This window comes from Arachis duranensis, chromosome 2, assembly GCF_000817695.3.
Source record: "Arachis duranensis cultivar V14167 chromosome 2, aradu.V14167.gnm2.J7QH, whole genome shotgun sequence".
NCBI lineage: Eukaryota > Viridiplantae > Streptophyta > Magnoliopsida > Fabales > Fabaceae > Arachis > Arachis duranensis.
In genome coordinates, this window is record NC_029773.3 from 19,654,986 (window position 1) to 19,670,708 (window position 15,723).

The window sequence follows — 15,723 nt, forward strand, 5'->3', positions numbered from 1 at the left end:
TGTGTTGAGTCATTTTGTAGTTTTTCTCTTTCCTCATTAAATTCAAAAAAATAAAAAAATATATTTTCCTTATTTTACTCATAATTTTCGAAATCTTTGGGTTGACTTAGTCAAAAATTTTTAAAACAAGTTGTTTCTTGTTAGTCAAGTCAAGATTTCAATTTCAAAAATTTATCTTTTCAAAACTTTTTCAAAAATCAAACCTTTTTCATCTTTTCTTTCATGTTTTTTGAAAATTAAAAATTTTTTTTTTCAAAATCTTTTTCTTAATTTCATTTCAAATTTTCAAAAACTTTACTAACAATTAATGTGATTGATTCAAAAATTTCATGTTTGTTACTTTCTTGTTAAGAAAGGTTCAACCTTTAAATTCTAGAATCATATCTTTTAGTTTCTTGTTTAGTCAAGTCATTAACTTTAATTTTCAAAATTAAATATTTCTAAATTTCTTTTTCAAATCATTTTCAAAATAAATTTCAATCATATCTTTTAATCATATCTTTTCAATCATATCTTTTCAAACATATCTTTTTCAAATCATATGTTTTTCAAAATCAATTTCAAAATCTTTTCTAACTTCTTATCTTTTCAAAAATTGATTTTCAAATCTTTTTCAACTAACTAATTGACTTTTTTTGTTTTACTATTTCTTATCTTTTTCAAAATCACCTAACTACTTTTCTCTCTCTAATTTTCAAAAATTACCTTCCTCTTTTTCAAAAATCTTTTTATTTAACTAATTGTTTTAACTTCTAATCTTATTCCTTTTCTTAATTTTCGAACTCTAACAAAATTTTAAAATAAAAACAAAAATATTTTCCTTTTCTTCTTAATTATTTTCGAAAACTCTCTCTCACATCTCTTTCTATTTATTTATTTAATCACTAACACTCTTCTCTTTTTCTTATAATTCGAACCCTCTCTCCCTCTTTGTCTTTGAATTCTTTATCTCTTCTCTCTACATCATTCTTCTATTCTTTTCTTCTTCTACTCACATAAAGGAATCTCTATACTATGACATAGAGGATTCCTCTTCTTTTCTGTCCTCTTCTTTTTCATATGAGCAGGAGTAAGGACAATGACATTCTTGTTGAAGCAGATCTTGAACCTGAAAGGACTCTGAAGAAGAAGCTAAGATAAGCTAAAGCACAACAATCCAGAGAAAACCTTATAGAGAATTTTGAAAAAGAAGGAGACATGGCCGAACTCAACAACAATGCAAGGAAGATGCTTGGTGACTTCACTGCACCAAATTCCAACTTCCATGGAAGAAGCATCTCAATCCCTGCCATTGGAGCAAACAATTTTGAGCTAAAGCCTCAATTAGTTTCTCTGATGCAACAGAATTGCAAGTTTCATGGACTTCCATCAGAAGATCCTTTTTAGTTCTTAACTGAATTCTTACAGATCTGTGATACTGTTAAGACTAATGGAGTTGATCCCGAGGTCTATAAGCTTATGCTTTTCACTTTTGCTGTAAGAGACAGAGCTAGAATATGGTTGGACTCTCAACCTAGAGATAGCCTGAACTCTTAGGATAAGCTGGTCACGGCTTTCTTAGCCAAATTCTTTCCCCCTCAAAAGCTGAGCAAGCTTAGAGTGGATGTTCAAACCTTCGGGCAGAAAGAAGGTGAATCCCTCTATGAAGCTTAAGAAAGATACAAGCAACTGACCAAAAAGTGTCCTTCTGATATGCTCTCAGAATGGACCATCCTAGATATATTCTATGATGGTCTGTCTGAATTGTCTAAGATGTCATTGGACCATTCTACAGGTGGATCTATTCACCTGAAGAAAATGCCTGCAGAATCTCAGGAACTCATTGAAATGGTTGCAAATAACCAGTTCATGTACACCTCTAAAAGGAATCCTGTGAATAATGGGATGCCTCAGAGGAAAGGATTTCTTGAAATTGATGCTCTGAATGCCATATTGGCTCAGAACAAAATGTTGACTCAACAAGTCAATATGATTTCTCAGAGTCTGAATGGATTACAAAATGCATCCAACAGTACTAAAGAAGCATCTTCTGAAGAAGAAACTTATGATCCTGGGATCCCTGCAATGGCAGAGGTGAATTACATGGGTGAAGCCTATGAAAATACCTATAATCCCTCATGGAGAAATCATCCAAATTTCTCATGGAAGGATCAACAAAAGCCTCAACAAGGCTTTAATAATGGTGGAAGAAACAGGTTTACCAATAGCAAGCCTTTTTCATCATCCTCTCAGTAACAGACAGAGAATTCTGAGCAGAGTCCCTCTAGCTTAGCAAACATAGTCTCTGATCTATCTAAGGCCACTCTAAGTTTCATGAATGAAACAAGGTCCTCCATTAGAAATTTGGAGGCACAAGTGGGCCAGCTGAGTAAAAGAGTCACTGAAACTCCTCCTAGTACTCTCTCAAGCAATACAGAAGAAAATCCAAAAAGAGAGTGCAAGGCCATAACCTTACTTGGTGTGGCCGAACCTAGAGAGGAGGAGGAGGACGTGAATCCCAGTGAGGAAGACCTCATAGGACGTCCTCTGGACAAAAAGGAGTTCCCATTTGAGGAACTTAAGGAATCTGAGGCTCATCTAGAGACCATAGAGATTCCATTGAACCTCCTTCTGCCATTCATGAGCTCTGATGAATATTCCTCCTTTAAAGAGAATGAAGATATTACTGAAGGGCAATTTGCCCAGTATTTAGGAGCAATCATAAAGCTGAATGCCAAGCTATTTGGTAATGAGACTTGGGAGGATGAACCTCCATTGCTCATTAATGAACTAAATACCTGGGTTCAGCACACCTTACCTCAAAAGAAACAGGATCCTGGTAAATTCTTAATACCCTGTACCATCGGTACCATGACCTTTGAAAAGGCTCTGTGTGACCTAGGGTCAGGTATTAACCTCATGCCACTCTCTATAATGGAGAAACTAGGAATTTTTGAGGTACAAGCTGCAAGAATCTCACTAGAGATGGCAGACAAATCACTGAAAAAGGCTTATGGACTAGTAGAGGATGTCCTAGTAAAGGTTGAAGGCCTTTACATCCCTGTTGATTTCATAATCCTAGACATTGGGAAAGATGAGGAAGCATGAAAAGCTTCTCTCAATACATAGTCAAACAAAGCCCCCACATTCAAACTCTAAGTTTGGTGTTGGGAGGCCACAACCAAACTCTAAGTTTGGTGTTGAGAGGCCACAACCAAACTCTAAGTTTGGTGTTGGGAGGCCCCAACCATGCTTTGAATATCTGTGAGGCTCCATGAGAGCCCACTATCAAGCTATTGACATTAAAGAAGCGCTTATTGGGAGGCAACCCAATTTTTATTTATCTATATTATTTTATGTTTTCTTTAGGTTGATGATCATGTGGAGTCACAAAAACAACTACAAAAATCAAAACAAATTCAAAAACAGCACACCCTGGAGGAGGAACTTACTGGTGTTTAAACACAGTAAGAGTAGCAGAATGGGCGTTAAACCCCCAGTCTGGCACCATTCTGGGTGTTTAACGCCAAAAATGGGCACCAGACTGGCGTTTGACGCCAGAACAGAGCATCAAGTTGGCATTAAACGCCAGAAACAAGCAACAGCTTAGCGTTAAATGCCAGGAAAGGTATAAAAGCTGGCGTTTAATACCAGAAACAGGCAGCAGTCTGGCGTTAAACACCAGGATTGCACATTAAGGGTGTTTTTGCACGCCTAAATGGAGTAGGGATGAGAAGTCATTGACCCCTCAGGATCTGTAGACCCCACAGGAGCCCCACCTACCCCATCTCTCTCTCTCCCCCTCACACATCTCTATAACACTCTACGCAAAACACCACTTACCTATCAAATCCTATTCTCTTCCCTATATTATTCTCACCAATCACCTCCACCCCTCTTCCCCAAAAACACCACCTACCTCACTTTCAAATTCAAACAATTTTCCCTCCTAAACCCACCCAATTCCATTCGGCCACTCTTCCTCTCTTTCTCTATAAATACCCCTCTTCACTCCTTCATTTTCATACATCACAAACCCTCTCCTACCCCCTTGGCCGAACCTATCTCTCCCTCCATCTCCTCTATTTCCTCTTCTTCCCCTTCTTTTTTTTCTTCTTTTGCTCGAGGACGAGCAAACCTTTTAAGTTTGGTGTGGTAAAAGTATTGCTTTTTATTTTTCCATAACCATTTATGGCACCTAAGACCGGAGAAACCTCTAGAAAGAGAAAAGGGAAGGCAAAAGCTACCACCTCCGAGTCATGGGAGATGGAGAGATTCATCTCAAAGGTCCATCAAGACCACTTCTATGAAGTTGTGGCCAAGAAGAAAGTGATCCCTGAGGTTCCTTTCATGCTCAAGAAGAATGAGTATCCGGAGATCCGACATGAGATCCGAAGAAGAGGTTGGGAAGTTCTTACCAACCCCATTCAACAAGTTGGAATCTTAATGGTTCAAGAGTTCTATGCTAATGCATGGATCACTAGGAACCATGATCAAAGTATGAACCTGAATCCAAAGAATTGGCTTACAATGGTTCGGGGGAAATACTTAGATTTCAGTCCGGAAAATGTAAGGTTGCCGTTCCACTTGCCAATGATGCAAGAAAATGCACGCCCCTACACTAGAAGGGGCAACTTTGATCAAAGGTTGGACCAAGTCCTCATGGACATATGTGTGGAAGGAGCTCAATGGAAAAGAGACTCAAGAGACAAGCCGGTTCAAGTGAGAAGACCGGACCTTAAGCCTGTGGCTAGAGGATGGTTGGAGTTCATCCAACGCTCCATCATTCCTACTAGCAACCGATCTGAAGTGACTGTGGATCGGGCTATCATGATCCATAGTATCATGATTGGGGAGGAAGTAGAAGTTCATGAGATCATACCTCTAGAACTCTACAAGGTGGCTGACAAGTCCTCCACTTTGGCAAGCTTATCCTTTCCTCATCTCATTTGTCACCTATGCAATTCGGCTGGGATTGACATAGAAAGAGACATCCTCATTGAAGAGGACAAGCCCACCACTAAGAAAAGGATGGAGCAAACAAGAGAGCCCACTCATGGACCTCAACAAGAGCATGAGAAAATTCCTCATGAAATCCCTGAGATGCCTCAAGGGATGCATTTTCCTTCACACAACTATTGGGAGCAATTCAACACCTCTTTGGAAGGCTTAAGTTACAAAATGGACCAACTAAGGGTGGAGCACCAAGAGCACTCCATCATTCTCCATGAGATTAGAGAAGATCAAAGAGCCATGAGGGAAGAGTAACAAAGGCAAGGACGAGACATAGAGGAGCTCATGCGTTCCATTGGATCTTCAAGAGGAAGAACTAGCTGCCATCACTAAGGTGGACCCGTTCTTTAATTTCTTTGTTCTTATTTTTTCTGTTTTTCAAATTTGATGCTTTATGTTTGTGTCTTCATTACATGATCATTAGTGTCTAGTGTCTATGTCTTAAAGCTATGAATAATTCCATGAATTCTTCACCTCTCTTAAATGAAAAATGTGCTTAATTACAAAAGACAAGAAGTACTTGGATTTCAAATTTTATCTTGAAATTAGTTTAATTATTTTGATGTGGTGGCAATACTTTTTGTTTTCTGAATGAATGTTTTTATAGTGCATATTTTTTATAGTGAAGTTTATGAATGTTAAAATTGTTGGCTATTGAAAGAATGATGAACAAAGAGAAATATTATTGATAATCTGAAAAATCATGAAATTGATTCTTCAAGCAAGAAAAAGCAGTGAAAAAAGAAAAAAAGTAGCGAAAAAAAGGCAAAAAAAAAGAAAAAGAAAGAAAAAGAAAAAGCAAGCAGAAAAAGGCAATAGCCCTTTAAACCAAAAGGCAAGGATAAAAAGGATCCAAGGCTTTGAGCATCAGTGGATAGGAGGGCCCAAAGGAATAAAATCTTGGCCTAAGCGGCTAAATCAAGTTGTCCCTAACCATGTGCTTGTGGCATGAAGGTCCAAGTGAAAAGCTTGAGACTGAGTGGTTAAAGTCGTGATCCAAAGCAAAAAAAATGTGCTTAAGAACTCTGGACACCTCTAACTGGGGACTTTAGCAAAGCTTAGTCACAATCTGAAAAGGTTCACCCAGTTATGTGTCTGTGGCATTTATGTATCCAGTGGTAATACTGGAAAACAAAGTGCTTAGGGCCACGACCAAGACTCATAAAGTAGCTGTGTTCAAGAATCAACTTACTGAACTAGGAGAATCAATAACACTATCTAAAATTCTGAGTTCCTATAGATGCCAATCATTCTGAATTTCAAAGGATAAAGTGAGATGCCAAAACTGTTCAGAAGCAAAAAGCTACTAGCCCCGCTCATCTAATTAAAACTAAATTTCATTGATATTGTGAGATTTATTATATATTCTCTTCTTTTTATCCTATTTTATTTTTAGTTGCTTGGGGACAAGCAACAATTTAAGTTTGGTGTTGTGATGAGCAGATAATTTATACGCTTTTTGGAATTATTTTTAGGTAGTTTTTAGTAGAATCTAGCTACTTTTTAGTATATTTTTATTAGTTTTTAAGCAAAATTCACATTTCTGGACTTTACTATGAGTTTGTGTGCTTTTTTGTGATTTCAGGTATTTTCTGGCTGAAATTGAGGGACCTGAGCAAAAATCTGATTTAAAGGCTGAAAAAGGACTGCTGATGTTGTTGGATTCTGACCTTCCTACACTCAAAATAGATTTTTTGGAGCTACCGAAGTTCAAATGGCGCGCTCTTAATTTCGTTGGAAAGTAGACATCCAGGGCTTTCCATTAATATATAATAGTCCATACTTTGCCCAATTTTTGAAGATGAAAACTGGTGTTCAAACGCCAACTTCCTGCCCTATTCTGGCATTAAACGCCAGAAACAGGTTACAAGCTCGAGTTAAACGCCAAAAATAGGTTGCAAACTGGCGTTTAACTCCAAGAAAAGTCTCTACATATGAAAGCTTCAATGCTCAGCCCAAGCACACACCAAGTGGGCCCGGAAGTGGATATCTGCATCATTTACTTATTTCTGTAGCTCTAGTAACTAGTTTAGTATAAATATAACATTTCTACTATTGTACTAGGGAGATATTTGATCAGTTTTATGCTATCTTAGACATTGGGGGCTGGCCTCATGGCCATGCCTGGACCATCATCACTTATGTATTTTCAACGGTGGAGTTCCTACACACCATAGATTACGGGGTGGAGCTCTACTGTTCCTCGAGAATTAATGCAAAGTACTATTGTTTTTCTATTCAATTCAAGCTTATTCTTATTCTAAGATATTCATTTGCACCCAAGAACATGATGAATGTGATGATCAAGTGACACTCATCACCATTCTCACTTATGAACGCGTGCCTGACAAACACTTCCGTTCTACATGAAAACGAGCTTGAATGCATATCTCTTAGCCTTCTGGTTCACGATCAGAGTCTTTGTGGTATAAGCTAGAATCAATTGGCAGCATTCTTGAGATCCGGAAAGTCTAAACCTTGTCTGTGGTATTCCGAGTAGGATCTAGGATGGGATGACTGTGTCGAGCTTCAAACTCGCAAGTGTTGGGCGTAGTGACAGACGCAAAAGGATCAATGGATCCTATTCCAACACGAGTGAGAATCGACAGATGATTAGCCCTACGTAACCCGTAGCCGGACCATTTTCACTGAGAGGACAGATGGTAGCCATTGACAACGGTGATCCCCCTACAAACAGCTTGCCAAAGAAAGGAGTATGAAGGATTGGACGAAAGCAGTAGGAAAGCAGAGATTCAGAAGGAATAACGCATCTCCAAACGCTTATCTAAAATTTCCACCAATGAATTACATAAGTATCTCTATCTTTATGTTATGTTTATTTATTTTTTAATTATCAAACCTCCATAACCATTTGAATCTGCCTGACTGAGATTTACAAGATGACCATAGCTTGCTTCAAGCCGACAATCTCCAAGGGATCGACCCTTACTCACGTAAGGTTTATTACTTGGACGACCCAGTGCACTTGCTGGTTAGTTGTGCGAAGTTGTGAAAAAGAGTTGAGATTACAATTATGCATACCAAGTTATTGGCGCCATTGAGATCACAATTTTGTGCACCACATGGAAGGCGGAAAAGTAGAGTGATGCGTGAGCGTCACCCATGCGCACGCGTGGGAAGTCGAGAGGTAGGGTAACGCCTGCCGTCATCCACGCTTACGTGTGGATGTGTTTTGTGCTCCTTGCACAAAACCAGCACGCTACCATCACAACTCTCTGGAATTTGTACCACGCACATGCATCAATACAGCGATGCGTACGCGTGAGAGAGTAAAAATTGTGAGTGACGTGTGCGCGTCGGTGTACGTTTTACCAAAAATTTTACTAAGTTTAAAAAGCTCCAGGATCACATTTGCAAACCCTAAACTTCCGACGGGTATAACTTTTTCGTTTCAAGTCATTTTCCACCTGTTCTTCGAACGGCATAAACATCTCGGATCCAATTTTATTTCTAAACAAGTTTGATACAAATCGGGGATCCGGGGACCAAGTTATGCTCCGTCAAAGTAGGCCAAAATAAAAATTTTCATAAAAACCAACAAAACCAAATTTTCAACACAAGTCAATTTCAAACCTTTTCAAAACCAACCAAAACTTACCAAATCAACCTCAAGCCTCCTCAACTCATAATTTCAACATTCTCATTAAATTCACAATCCACCAATCCATCATTTTGATCAATCTCACTCAAATAACTCAATTTCAAACAAAATATCATATCATATATTTCATTCCACATCTTAAGTTCCAACAATACCAATTCCATCAACCCCCAATACATATAAATCCATGTTATCATATACAACTCACGTGCATTATCAACAAGGACATCAATTCCTCCCTTAAAACCAATAACCACATAATCTGTATAATCCCTTGTAACCAAATAACAACAATCACAATTCCCTTCAATCTCATATGACATCACACAATACACATATCACTTACCTTCCTTACCTCTTTCTGGCCTCCGGCCCAAGATTCACAAATTCACAATTTAAATGCATATTCCACAAACTAATATTCATTATCCAATTTATCAATTTCTCAACATACCAAATATACAATTCACACAATTCTCAATCCAATCATTAATTTACGTTGCATATCAACTATACATTTTAGTACCAACCATTTATACAATCCAAACTTAATCCTAGGGGCATCTAGCCTAGTAATTCTCATCACACCACACGGCACTTAAATGAAACTTAAACCATACCTCTTGTAGCCAAAATAATTGAACTTCTTCTTGGAAGTCTCTACCAACCCATAGCTCCAAACCTCACCAAAGCTCCACAAGCAACACCAACCTCCCAATTGTGCACCAAAATCAACCAATACTCTAACATAACCAATTTCACACTTTCAATCAACCTAGGGTTCATGAACATGATAAATCACAAGAATTTGAGCACTTCTTACCTTAGCCCATATGAAATAGGGATAGAACCCACTTAGAATCCATCTTAGAGTATCCCTAAACAACCAAAATCACAAGATTTTAACACTAACTACTCAAAAATGTGTAACAGTGGGGAATTTCAAAAAATGGGAAGAGATGAATGGAATACTCACCAGAATAACTAAATACAATCAAAGAGGATGAGAAGAGCGACGCGTGGCCATAAACAGCTTGACAATCGGAGTTCCGGATCAAAAGTTATGATGATTTGAAGTTTGATGGAGTTAGGATTTTCTCTCTTCTTCCTCCCTTCTCCATTTTAGCGCCCCAAACCCCTTTCTTTAGGGTTAATAAACTGAAATACTCATAACTAATGTTTATATATGTTGGGTCTTGGGCCCACTTGGGCCAGTTCACTTGTTTTAGTCCGTTGGCCTAACTTTGGGCCAAAACCTTTAAGATTAGAGTTTCAAATCATATTTTAAATATTTCTATCTTCCCAAATTATAACTTCTTATTTCTCAAAATTATTCACTTCTAATTAATTTTCTCAGCCACAGTACCGGACAGATCGCAGTCGGTACTGCCGGTCAAATTTTCAGTGCGCATTTTTATTCAGAAAACTATGTTTTTCGACTCAAAAAAATTCACTGAGCTTAAATATCATATTTAAATTATCAAATTCCAATTGCTAAATTTTCTAACCATATTTGCTCCTATTTAATTTATTATTTAATTAATTACGGTTTGACCGGGTTTTACATTTTATCCCATAACAGAAATTTTCGCCCTCGAAAATTTCATCCGCCACCATGAGTACGTGAGTGTAGTCTGCCTTTATATCCAACGCATATTAGTCCCAAGGTCTTTTTACTGTGCGTGCTTCCATTGCCGCGCTCTGATTCCTTTATCTCTGAGGGTCTCGATCATTCGTCCAACGCCAACCAACAGCCTCGTTCATTACTTTCATCATCTCATCAACTCACATCTTATTAAATTTAAAATCATGTCATCAATAATATCACCATCATCATTAATCATAGTCATCATTCCACATCACTATAATCAACCAAAAATCATTATTATACCTTAATCATACTCTATCTCTATCATCTCTCTGTTAAGCCAATTACTACTAATCACAACTCAACTCTAAGCATAACCTCCAAACTTACTTTCTTATTCCCAAACCCTCAAATTTCTATATAAATTGCTGTTTTAGACAACACATCCCCTAAAAACTGGAGTTTGCCACCCGTCACGGGTTCCCTCAAACCAATCTCAGTACAATCAGCATTTCAATTTAATGGTTTTCAAATTCGTCTTTCAAACCAATCATTATAAATCTCAATCTAAATCCAAGGTCACCATGACCAAATATCATAGTACTCATCTCTTAAACACGATGACTTGCACTCACTCATCATCTAAATCCAATTACGCATCAACGATCATTTCCTCATCCATTTCAGAACCATCAAAGTTCATAGCCATAATTTATCCCAATTATCTTGAATCATTATCTGCATTAGTTAATTAACCTTTTAAGTACTCGAAGCATAAAGCATTTCTACTCATACCCTACTATTCCTTATTATTACCATACTATGTTAACGCTCCAGCAAGCTTCCGCTGCATCACTTTGATTATTAACCACCAAGAATCCAATCATGAATCCATGTCATATTCCCCTATCGAATCACAAAACCTAGTCCCACTTCTAAGCTTTCTCAACCTGATAGAAATAATGCTTATGCTATGAGACTCAATCACATCCTCTTAAAATTCCTTGATCTCTATACTCACATTACCTAATTGTTTAAAACCTATAATATCCACTGCCTAACAATTTTTCATCCTCCAATTTCTACACAAGTGCTCGATTTTCACAAACTTTCATTCCTATTCAAATTCAGCTATTCCAATGTCAATTACAAACCCCTTCTACCCTAAATCATCAGATTCCAATCAACTCAAACCTAATTAAACAAATCGTCCAAGCAACCATCCACCTCCAAGTGTTCCACTCATCAATTGAAAATCAACACACCATTCTCATATATACCACTACCAAGATTTCTATCACGGCGTTCTCTTACTGGTTTGTTCTTGGTAATTCCTCTTTCCAATTATTTCAGTCATTATCATGAGACACCCTTCGGGTCTTGTCCACACTAGACAAGCGATATCGAGATGATCAGACTCAATATCTCAAGTTAAGTGCTTTTAATTACCAAAAGTACACTCATAAACTTCATGCTAGATTTTTCAACTATATACTCTAACTAGCACAGGCACAGACTCAGAGTATGCACAGAAGCATAAGCAGTTCCATCCCTCAGGCTCACGAGGACGAACTACTTTGATACCATAATGTAACACCCTAATATTCAAATCCTTATGCTCGAGTCATAAGTCAATGATATTAAGGTGGTACGACTCTCAAGTAGGATTTTTAATACATAGGCATACGTAAAATTAAAAGCAGTATTAATCGAGAAGCGTGAAAAAGTGAAAATAAAAATCGCGAGGTCATATCACTTATGCATCGACAGCTAAAGGATAAAGCATGAAATCGAAAGCGATATACAAATAAAGGCATTAAATAGAATAAGAGAAGGACAGTATATAGATATATAACATAAGTAAATAGATAGAAGGAGTACATAATGTAAGCTTTTCAAAATAAAGGTGGAGAGATCCTAAGCAAAATATAAAGTAGAGAATATAAAGAGCTAGGTAGAGATGAATGGAATACTCACCATAATAACTAGATAGAATCGAAGAGGATGAGAAGTGTGACGCGTGGCCACAAACGGCTCATCAATCGGAGTTTTAGATCAAAAGTTATGGTAATTTGAAGTTTGATGGAGTTAGGATTTTCTCTCTTCTTCCTCCCTTCTCCATTTCAGCGCCCCAAACCCCTTTCTTTAGGGTTAATAAACTGAAATGCTCATAACTAATGTTTATATATGTTGGGTCTTGGGGCCACTTGGGCCCGATTCACTTGTTTTAGTCCGTTAGCCCAACTTTGGGCCAAAACCTTTAAGATTAGAGTTTCAAATCGTATTTTAAATATTTCTATTTTCCCAAATTACAAATTATTATTTCTCAAAATTATTCACTTCTAATTAATTTTCTCAGCCATAGTACTGGACAAATCACAACCGGTACCGCCGGTCAAATTTCCAGTGCGCATTTTTATTCAGAAAACCATGTTTTCTAACTCAGAAAAATTCACTGAGTTTAAATATCATATTAAATTACCAAATTCCAATTGCTAAATTTTCTAACCATATTCGCTTCTATTTAATTTATTATTTAATTAATTACGGTTTGACCAAGTTTTACAATTTATATAATATATTTAATAAAAAATATGTACAACACTTAACAACTTAAACTTGTCGTAATCCGGTTTGACCTATCTAGTTAACACTGGATTTTACCAATTTTATCAAATTTGACAATTTTAACTTTTGTTTAATTTGACAAAATTTGACCAAACTGATCGCTTAGCCAATTCAAAAGATTATCTAATTAGTTTAGGGATCAGGTGATCAAATTTTTAGTTTGACCAACCGGTGATATGTGGAAAACGATCCAACACAAAACTCACCGGCAAGTGTACTGGGTCGCATCAAGTAGTAATTACTCACAATGGTGAGGTTGATCCCACAGGGATGGAAGGATTGAGCAATTTTAGTTAGGTGGTTGATTTAGTCAAGCAAACAAGTGTTGATTTGAGTGATTTGTATCCAACAGAAGCTAAATTGCATGAAATTTAAAGGGAGAGGGATACTTGACTGTAAATTAAAGGGCAAAGAAAGTAAAGAAGTTGAATCTTAAAGTGCAAGTAATATAAATGATAGAAGCTTAGATTGCAAGAAATGTAAATAGCTGAAGCTTAGAGTGCAAGAAATGTAAATTTCTTGAATCATAAAAGGCTTTGGGAGCTGGGATTTCAGAAATTAAACAAGAGAAAGTAAATGACAATCAACAAAGAAGTGAAGGGTGAATTAAAATGCAGTAGATTTAAATAGAAAAGAGGAATTGCTTGAAGAAGTAAAACAAAAAGTGAATTCAGTTCAATTGTAATAACTAAAAGAGAAGTTGAAGATCTCAGGGGTTGAGTGAGACTAAAGAACAAGTCTAGATCTCAATTCCTTCCTTGATCCAACAGAGAATAGTTGTAGAAGAAAATAGAGATGAAAGCATTAAAGAGAACTTAGATCCAAATCACAATTCCTTGAAATTATGCAGAAAGTAAACAAAGAGAGATCTCAGATTAAGAATGAAACAGAATTCCTTTAATTCTCAATCTAAGATTCAAAACAAAGAATGAAGAGTGTAGAAGTAAGAACAAAGAAGAAGACAACTCAATTCTCACTTCCAATTCCCAAACCCAAAGCTCAAGTCTCAAATTCAGCTCTCCAATAAAAATTCAAAGTGTCTCAAAATCCTAAAAGGTAAGAAAAGGTAAAAAGCTAAAAAAATGAAAAAGGGTCCTCTCTAAATCAAACTAACTTCTATTTATACACTTCCTATTTTTGGATTTTAGAATTTGGAGTGGGCTTTTTAATTTTGTGAAGATTTGAATTTAATTGAAATTTTGGTTGAATTTTGACTATGGGTCACACTCCCAGTAGAGTGCTCGGTTAGTGGAGTAAGCGCAGCATTACCTTTTGCTGGCCTTCCAATTTTTGCACGACAAGCATCCTTGTCCGTGTCAGGGTAGCACTGGGTAAGTGGGGAGAGTGCAGCATCCAAGCCTTGGTGCTGCTTCCTGGCCGTGTCAAATTGTTGCGCGCGCCTAGCTTCTTGGTGCTGCCTCAACAATGCTCAGTGAGTGGTGAGAGCTGAGCACTCCTTGTTGTGTTAATGAGGTCCTAGCTTCGAGCCTTAGTGGAAGCAATTCAGCACCAATTTTTGAGGAACAACCAAGGGTAGCGCTCCTCCAACTCCTTGGTTCGAACCTCCATGAATGCATTTTAGCCAATTTTGGCTTATTTTCCTTGCAAGGAGCGCTTCCCTTGGTCCCTTGGCTTATGGGTTCGATCCTTGGAGCCTCCACTAGCAAACATTTCACCTTGAATTAAATTGGAATGGAGCCCGATAAAGTCATTTGTGTTAACCGAGCATTGTGATTTTCGCCTTGCTTCTTTGGTGCTCGGTTAACAAGGAGAAGACAGCATTCCTTGCTTTGCTTCCTTGGCCTTGAGTAGGGCACTCATAGAGAGCGCTGAGCTCTTTGAGAGAGCGCTATAGCTTCTCCTTTGATGTGCCACACTTTCCTTAGGACACGTTTTCCTTGTTTCTTTCTCTTCTTCACCTACAAGTAATCAAAACAACCAATCAAAGTATCACCAAATTTACAAGGTTTGTAAATCATTCAAAACACATTAATTTTTGCTTAAACCTCATGATTTAGTGTCAAATAAAGGATGGTTGATTGATTCAATAAAACCATGCAATTTCACTCCAAACCACTTACTTACAATGCAAGAAAGTGCATAAAACCTAATGAAACAAGTGAAAATGCTTGAAAAGATAGCATAAGATGACTTATTGGTGGACAAAATTGTGATACAAGAGTTCCAGGCGCTGTTAGAGAAGCTCACAACTCCGTTCAACTTAACCAGCAAGTGTACTAGGTCATCTAAGTAATAACTTACGTGAGTAAGGGTCGATCCCACAGAGATTGTTGGTATGAAACAAGCTATGGTCACCTTGTAAATCTCAGTTAGGCAGATTAAATGGTTATGGGTTTCGAAAATCAATAATAAATAGAAAATAAAAAGGGATAAAAATACTTATGTAAATCAATAGTGGGAATTTCAGATAGGCGTATGGAGATGCTGTGCTTGGTGCACGAAATTGTGATCACTACTTTTCAAAACTCTAATAATCCCTAGTAATGGCCCCAAAGACTTGGTGCTCACTACCATGGCATAAACACAACTTCGCACAACTAACCAGCAAGTGTACTGGGTCGTCCAAGTAATAAACCTTACGCGAGTAAGGGTCGATCCCACAGAGATTGTTGGTATGAAGCAAGCTATGGTCACCTTGTAAATCTTAGTCAGGCAAACTCAAATAGGTATGGTGATAAACGAATAAAGCATAAAGATAAAGATAGAGATACTTATGTAATTCATTGGTAGGAACTTCAGATAAGCGTATGAAGATGCCTTCCCTTCCGTCCCTCTGCTTTCCTACTGTCTTCATCCAATCCTTCTTACTCCTTTCCATGGCAAGCTTAAGCAAGGGTTTCACCGTTGTCAGTGGCTACCTCCCATCCTCTCA